The sequence below is a fragment of the Coregonus clupeaformis genome, chromosome 36 (assembly GCF_020615455.1).
Source record: "Coregonus clupeaformis isolate EN_2021a chromosome 36, ASM2061545v1, whole genome shotgun sequence".
NCBI lineage: Eukaryota > Metazoa > Chordata > Actinopteri > Salmoniformes > Salmonidae > Coregonus > Coregonus clupeaformis.
In genome coordinates this window covers 32243810-32251958 of record NC_059227.1, presented here as the reverse complement: position 1 = coordinate 32251958, position 8149 = coordinate 32243810, and positions in this window count along the sequence as shown.

Below are 8149 nucleotides of genomic sequence, written 5' to 3'. Positions count from 1 at the left end.
ATTATTATTATTATTATTATTATATTTTTTTACCCCCTTTTTCTCCCCAATTTCGATGTTGTCTCATTGCTGCAACTCCCAAACGGGCTCGGGAGAGGCGAAGGTCGAGTCATGCGTCCTCTGAAACATGACCTGCCAAACCGCCCTTCTTAACACCCGTCCGCTTAACCCGGAAGACAGTTGCACCAATGTGTCGGAGGAAACACCGCTCAACTGATGACCGAAGTCAGCCTGCAGGCACCCGGCCTGCCACAAGGAGTTGCTAGAGCACAATGAGCCAAGTAAACCCCCCCCGGCCAAACCCTCCCCTAACCCGGACGACACTGGGCCAATTGTGCGCCGCCCTATGGGACTCTCGGTCATGACATGGCCTGGGATCGAACCCCGGTCTGTAACCCGGGTCTGTAGTGACATCTCAAGCACTGCGATGCAGTGCCTTAGACTGCGATGCAGTGCCTTAGACCGCTGCGCCACTCGGGAGGCCCCATACTGGAGTTTTGTTCAAGGAATTATACTTTTTTGGGGATACCATCGCAGAAAAGCCATTCAGAAGTAAAAAAGAAAAACCCTCTTCCCCCCTACTCCCTTCTCCCCTACCCTCTTCCCCCCTACTCCCTCTCCCCTACCCTCTTCCCCCCTACTACCTCTCCCCTACCCTCTTCCCCCCTACTCCCTTCTCCCCTACCCTCTTCCCCCCTACTCCCTCTTCCCTACCCTCTTCCCCCCTACTCCCTTCTCCCCTACCCTCTTTCCCCCTACTCCCTTCCCTCCTACCCTCTTCCCCCCTACTCCCTTCTCCCCTACCCTCTTCCCCCCTACTCCCTCTCCCCTACCCTCTTCCCCCCTACTCCCTCTCCCCTACCCTCTTCCCCCTACTCCCTTCTCCCCTACCCTCTTCCCCTCTACTCCCTTCTCCCCTACCCTCTTCCCCCCTACTCCCTTCTCCCCTACCCTCTTCCCCTCTACTCCCTTCTCCCCTACCCTCTTCCCCTCTACTCCCTATCCCACTTCCCCTGAATTACCTCAGGTCAGGAATACCCTCCTCCACAAAAGGGGTTCTCTTGTTTGCTTATGTCAACTGTAGATCCAGCTCACAGAGCCATTGTCTCCTGCTCAGAGTGGCGTGTGTGTGTGTGTGTGTGTGTGCGTGAGAGAGTGAGAGAATGAGAGAGTGTGTGTGTTTGTGAGAATGTGTGTGTATGGGTGTGTGCATGTGTGTGTCTATTACTCTGAATGAGTAGTCATCTCCCACTCCCACTCCCACATTCTCCATTGTCCAGACTTCATGGTCAACAACAGTGTACACCCTCACTGGAAGCACCTGTCTGTCTCTGTTGTGTGGCTGGAAGAGGGATGACCACCTGCCTTGTTTACTGCAGAAGGTCACAGGGTCAGGTAGAACATAAATCTCAGGTCCATTGTGGTGGATGAGTGAGCAGGTTAACTAACCAACCTTTGTATGTCAGAATGAGTTTTTTATTCATTGGTATCCTCTTTCCTTTTAGCTGCAACAACAATATTGTGCAAAGGCTCTTAGTTTCTTACCCGTTAAAATGTACCTTATATACTTGCAATACTGGTGAGGTAAGACAAAAGGTACATTTCTGTCCTCGGATGGACAATTCTAATCTATTCTTATGACATTAATGGCAACCAATCACAAAATAATGTAGGTTGATGAAAAGTTCATTGTAAACCAAAATAATAATTTTAGGGCATTAATGGGAACCAGTGACCAGAATGAAACCAAGGAAACATTTAAATGACGGAACCAGTGTCACCATCCCACTGCTTCTAAAAGTTGTTGTCTGAGGGATCTCAAGCTGACAACAAAACAATAACAACAACAACAGGGCTCATACAAAAGAGACCAAAAAAAGACCACCATTTCCTTCTGCTTTCCCCCCATTCAGGTGCCAGTATTTCATGATAGAATAATAGTGTCTGTCTCCACTGTCCTGTGTGATGTCTCGGTCCGTCAAAGAAACGCGTCCCCCTCAGCTGTAGGCCTACACTCACTGACAACAGGATGTCATTGAAGAGCCAGACAAGGAAATTACAGTGCCCAAGGAAAAATAACCCTATAGTGCAAATTACAGGAAGTATAAAGTGTGTTGTCATCATCAGGTCTGTTTGGTTGAGTCCCAAATGGTACCCTATTCCCTCTGGGTCCTGGTCAAAAGTAGTGCACTATAAAGGGAATAGGGTGCCATTCGGGATTCAAACTTTGTCTCACTTTAGCCTCAATTTGAGTGATTCAGGATCTCATTGGAGCGGATGAGATACACCGACTGAGAATAATTAGATACAGGTGAAATATACAGACAAGTAGGATAATGATATGCCAAATGTTGCTGAAAGCATCTTACACCACTCTGGGTGAGGCATGTAGATTGAGTGTGACTTCACCTGTTCTTTTTCAGCACTACATGTCTATAGTACACAGTATTTATTTCACACATACAGTTCTCTCAGAAGAAAGAAAAGATTAGTGTTTGCCAGTCTTCTTGAGACGATGGGAAGTTGTTGGAATTGAGCGCGTTGAAAGGGGTAAGAAGGGCACTCGGCTTAGTTACGGCCTTACGCCATACCCGCTGAGAGAGGTGAGCACTAAGAGACAGCTCTATAGTAAACACAACTTCACAAGCACACAGGGGAAAGAGTTCCTTTGAAAGCTTGTATTCTCTCATGTTTATGCGTACTGCTTGTGAGGACGCATGGACACACACACACAGTCCAGGTAAGGCAGTTAAGAGGAAGCAATGATGTCAGTTTGGAGAATAATCTTTTATCTTTGGTTTGAAAGACAGACAGAAATAAAGAGAATCTACTAACTAGGTCTACATCATCTGTATGGTATGTGACCGACCGGGGTTCGAAACCTGGTCTCCTGTGTGCCACAATACTATGTTAACCTGCTGAGCTAAAGCTAATGCATAAGTTTCGGGAGCCAACACGAGTCTTCAGGTCTCAGACAAGGTTACTCAACAAATACCTGTAATTCCAACCTATCTCTATTACATCTACTTGTCCATCTGTAACAGAACGGAATGTCAGCCTCAAACCCGGGGCTCGAAACCCTCTGCACCATAACACAACATACTGAAGGAGCACTGTCAATTACACTGACCCAGAAAGGCCTATTCATCTCTGGAGCTGGGGTGACGGTACTTCTAGGACTCAGAACGGCAGTAGAGATGCACTTAGCCATGCGCTACACAAACATCCATCATGATTGATCAATCTGAATTTCCCAACATCCTGACAAGTGGTCTGGGAAGTTAGACCGAAGCTGTAGCCTGCCCACTGGGCACAGACGTCAATTCAACGTCATCACGATGTGGAAACAACGTTGATTCAACCAGTGTGGGCCCAGTGGGTATATACTTTAGCAAGCAGAGCTTGTTTAAATTAAGTGTGACTCGACAAGAGAAGAACGCTGAACAAAGTCGACCGTTTTAACCATACATATCACCTTGACCCCTTGTGGAAGTAGACTCGTGGTTTGTGATCATGTGATCATAAGGGTTCACCCAGGTCCATTTGTCCAGTGTCCGACCAGAGAAACAGGCCTTGATAACAGCTACATCACTCCTTTCTCTCCTGTATTATCATCTCCCCCCTCAGAGGGCGTGTTCCCACCTTCCCCCTCTCTTCACCTCCACCCACTCTTTTGTCTGTCAGACTCTAACACTTTGGGCCCCGTAGTCAGAAAAGTGAGGATGAGTGTATCGGTTGTGTGCGATGGATATTGCCCTTTTAAAGAAAAATAAACGTGTGCCGCTGTCCTGTTGTTCTGTCATTGGCACGTTGACATGTGCACTTACAGCACGGCTCAGGGACAGATGTAATGACTGGGGCAGGTTCCAATAGAGACAGGTGGAAGGGATGGGCCTGTCTGAGTGACCCTGAGAGGGAGGGGGAGAAGGGGATGTAGACAGACACTGATGATGTCATTGATGTTGTCATTAAGCTGCAGTAGAATTCCCCCTTTATTGTATACAACCATTCCTGGACAGTATACTCATGAGAAAAAACTACACTTAGTGACATCGGCTATTACGCGATCCTAGTCAGTTTATGGCCCTCATCCTTTTCAGAAACGTACATTTAAACAAGTCCTGCCGAGACTGAGGCTGTCCTAATATGGACACCGTACACTCTTGCTCAATATAGAACCTGTGATGTTTTACTGTCACTCTATGAGTTCAATTCAATCAATGAGTTCACAGTATGACAGCAATTTCCATTGAGAAAGGATATTTTAAATCTGGAGGGCCCCTACCCATGCACCTTTATTGATAGCGTTATCAAGAAGAGATCTGTGGTAGTATCATTTACTGCACTGTCAGGGATTGGTGACACACACACTTGTGCATGCACGCACGCACACACACACACACACACACACACACACACACACGCACACACAGCATCTATGTACGTTTCACCTCTTCAGGGTCATGGCTGGGCCTTGTCCTAGTGAGGTTGTTTAGGTCTGTCTGTCTGACTGTAAGAGGAAACTCTAGCACCGCGTCAGAGTGTGACTGTTGGGATCAGGTTTACTGGTGTTTGTTCAGTGGCCACCCTGAAATATGGCAGGAATCTGAGAGGCGTGGGGCTGGGGCTCTGAGACACAGAGAGAGAGATAGATAGAGACAGAGAGAGAGAGAGAGAGAGAGAGAGAGAGAGAGAGAGAGAGAGAGAGAGGGAGGGAGGTTTAAGGAGAGACGGAGAGAGAGAGAGGAGAGAGAGAGACAGAGAGAGAGAGAGGGAGGGAGGTTTAAGGAGAGATGGAGAGAGAGAGAGGGGTGGGGTGGGGGGGTGGAGGGGAGCGAGAGAGAGCGAGACAGAGAGAGGGGGACACAGAGAGAGAGAGATAAAGTGAAGAATCAATTACTGTTACTATTCATAGACGGTTTCAACACTTTCCACTACTAGACCGTCTTCATCCATTGCAGTGTACATGACAGATATCTCCACAGCAGTGTACATGACAGATATCTCCACAGCAGTGTACATGACATATCTCCACAGCAGTGTACATGACATATCTCCACAGCAGTGTACATGACATATCGCCACAGCAGTGTACATGACATATCTCCACAGCAGTGTACATGACATATCGCCACAGCAGTGTACATGACATATCTCCACAGCAGTGTACATGACATATCTCCACAGCAGTGTATATTTGTCAGAAACATTGCCAATGACATCCAGCCATATGTTTATGCACTGTTCATCAATGTTTCTAAGTGTTTTGTTTGTTTGTTTGTGTGTGTGTGTGTGTGTACTTGTGTACTCATTCTGTGTGTACTTGTGTACTTGAAAGTGTGTCTCAGATATCAGAAAGACAAAACAATGAGAGGAGCGTCTTAAAGCAGCCGAGACAGAGACGTGTACCTCCTGAGGGTACTAAACTGCACATCCTCAAGTGGCATTTATAGTCCGAGTGTGTCCGCTTGGGTTAGGGTGGATGGGTGGAGGGAACCTGTAGGAGATGACTTCTGTAGATTAGGAAGATAAGGGAGGTAACGCATTCAAACACACAATCACTCACACACACACACACGCACACACATACACACACATTTAGAGCGAGCTATGTACTTACATAGTTATTACATGAGCAGGTAGTGTAATTACCATGTAGGTACCTTGTTTTACATAGTCCCAGTACAACTGTGAAACAGTTTGATAGGTTTTGCAACACCCCAATATTCTCAATTCTATTCACTATTAAACATATTACATTTGCAAACCAATTTAATTGGGTTAATTACATAAATACGAAATACTCTTTAGTGAGTGTGGGGAGAAGGAAACACAAGGATGGAAGGATGTTTTCACTTGAACAGTAAAATCCATCATGGGTTTACTGCAATTGCTTGCCCAGCCTAGTCCAGTCTAGTCCAGTCTAGTCCAGTACAGTACAGTGTCAATTCCAGAACAGTTAATTCTAGTCCAGCACAGGAGGTTGGTGGCACCTTAATTGGGGAGGACGGGCTTGTGGTGATGGCTAGAGCGGAATCAGTGGAATGCTATCAAATACATCAAACACATGGTTTGATGACATTCCATATGCTCCGTTCCAGCCATTATCATGAGCCGTCCTCCCCTCAGCAGCCTCCACTGTAGTCCAGGGCCTCGTTTCCCAGTTGCCATGTAACTAATGCATAACGATGATGTACCAGATGCATCATTATTTACGAGCCAACTTTTTAAGTGTTTCCCTAACAAGCACGTATAGAGAACGTTGACTAAGTGCGTCATTAGACCATGTATCGATACTGACAGGATTGAAAGAAAAGCAGCGCTGCTCTCGGATCAGCTTTCTCCATTTAAATGTTACCTTAATATTAGAATTATTCCACAATACTGACGACAGATCAGCTACTTGAGAGATATTACCACCTATGGCTGCAAATATTGAGGCTGCTTATTCTAAATGCTTACACTATAATATATTGAGACAAAAATTACAGACAGTAGCCTAGAATTAGCTAAATAGAATTCAATTGAATGAACAAAAAATGTTTTTCAATGTGATGCAAAAATGTATATACGTACAGCTGAAGTCGGAAGTTTACATACACCTTAGCCAAATACATTTAAACTCAGTTTTTCACAATTCCTGACATTTAATCTGTCACGCCCTGGCTCTGGGGACACTGTTATGTTGAGCCAGGGTGTGTAGATCTATGTTCCGTATTTCTGTGTTCGCCTGAGTGACTCCCAATCAGAGGCAACGAGTGTCAGCTGTTTGCTGGTTGTCTCTGATTGGGAGCCATATTTAAACTGTCGGTTTTCCTTTGTGTTTTGTGGGTTCTTGTTTCGAGTTGGTTGTGTTATACCGTGTACTGTCACGTTTCCGTCTTTTGTTGTTTTGATATCGTTTCGCTTAATAAATGAGTATGTTTGCCTGCAACGCTGCGCCTTGGTCTACTCCTTACCCGGACGATCGTGACAGAAGAACCCACCAAAACTGGACCAAGCAGCGTGAAGAGGAGAGAGGAAGGACCTGGGATCAGTGGAGTAGGAGTTTCGACTGGGCCCCGCTAAGTGAAGAGAAGAGAGGCTGGTCTATGGAGCAATGGATTAAGAGTTTCGACTGGGTCAAGCCTATTGAGGAGCTGAATAGCGGGAGTTGGAAGCAGAAGAGTGAGAGTCTGGCGAGAGCTAGGGAGGCCTGGTCCACGGGGAGGAGAGAACCCCAGAAATTTTTTTAGGGGGGCTCACGACGTGGGACGACGGGGCAGCAGGAGGCCGCGATGGAGGCGGTCCAGCGGGTGTGAAGAGGAGGCCGCCAGGTTAAGGGGGCCACTGGTCACAGAGGAGAGGGAAAGTGTGGAGGCACGGCGAGAGGTACTGGGGTGTGTTACCAGTCCGGTCCGGCCCGTTCCTGATCCCTGCGTAGGGCCAGTGGTGTGTGTCCCCAGTACGGTCCGGCCTGTTCCTGTTCCTCGCATCGAGCCTGTGGTGCGTGTCGTCAGCCCGGCCCGGCCTGTTCCTGCTTCCCGCACCGAGCCTATGGTGCGCGTCGCCAGCCCGGTCCGGCCTGTTCCTGCTCCCGCACCAAGTCTGTGGTGCGTTTGCGTCAGCCCTGTCCGGCCCGTTCCTGCTCTCCGCACCAAGTCTGTGGTGCGTGTCGCCAGCCCGGCCCGGCCTGTTCCTGCTCCCCGCACCAAACCTGTGGTGCGCGTCGCCAGCCCGGTCTGGCCTGTTCCTGCTCCCCGCACCAAGTCTGTGGTGCGTTTCGTCAGCCCTGTCCGGCTCGTTCCTGCTCTCCACACCAAGTCTGTGGTGCGCGTCGCCAGCCCAGTCCGGCCCATTCCTGCTCCACGCACCAAGCCAGGGGTGCGTATCGTCAGCCCGGTCCGGCCAGTTGCTACTCCACGCACCAAGCCAGGGGTGCGCATCGTTAGCCCGGTCCGGTCCATTCCTGCTCCACGCACCAAGCCAGGGGTGTGTATCGTCAGCCCGGTCAGGCCAGTTGCTACTCCACGCACCAAGTCAGGGGTGCGCATCGTCAGCCCGGTCCGGTCCGTTCCTGTTCCACGCACCAAGCCAGGGATGCGTGTCGTCAGTCCGGCTCCGGCCAGCGGGGCTAGACAGGACCAGGGGTACTTTGGGGGGTTGGAGA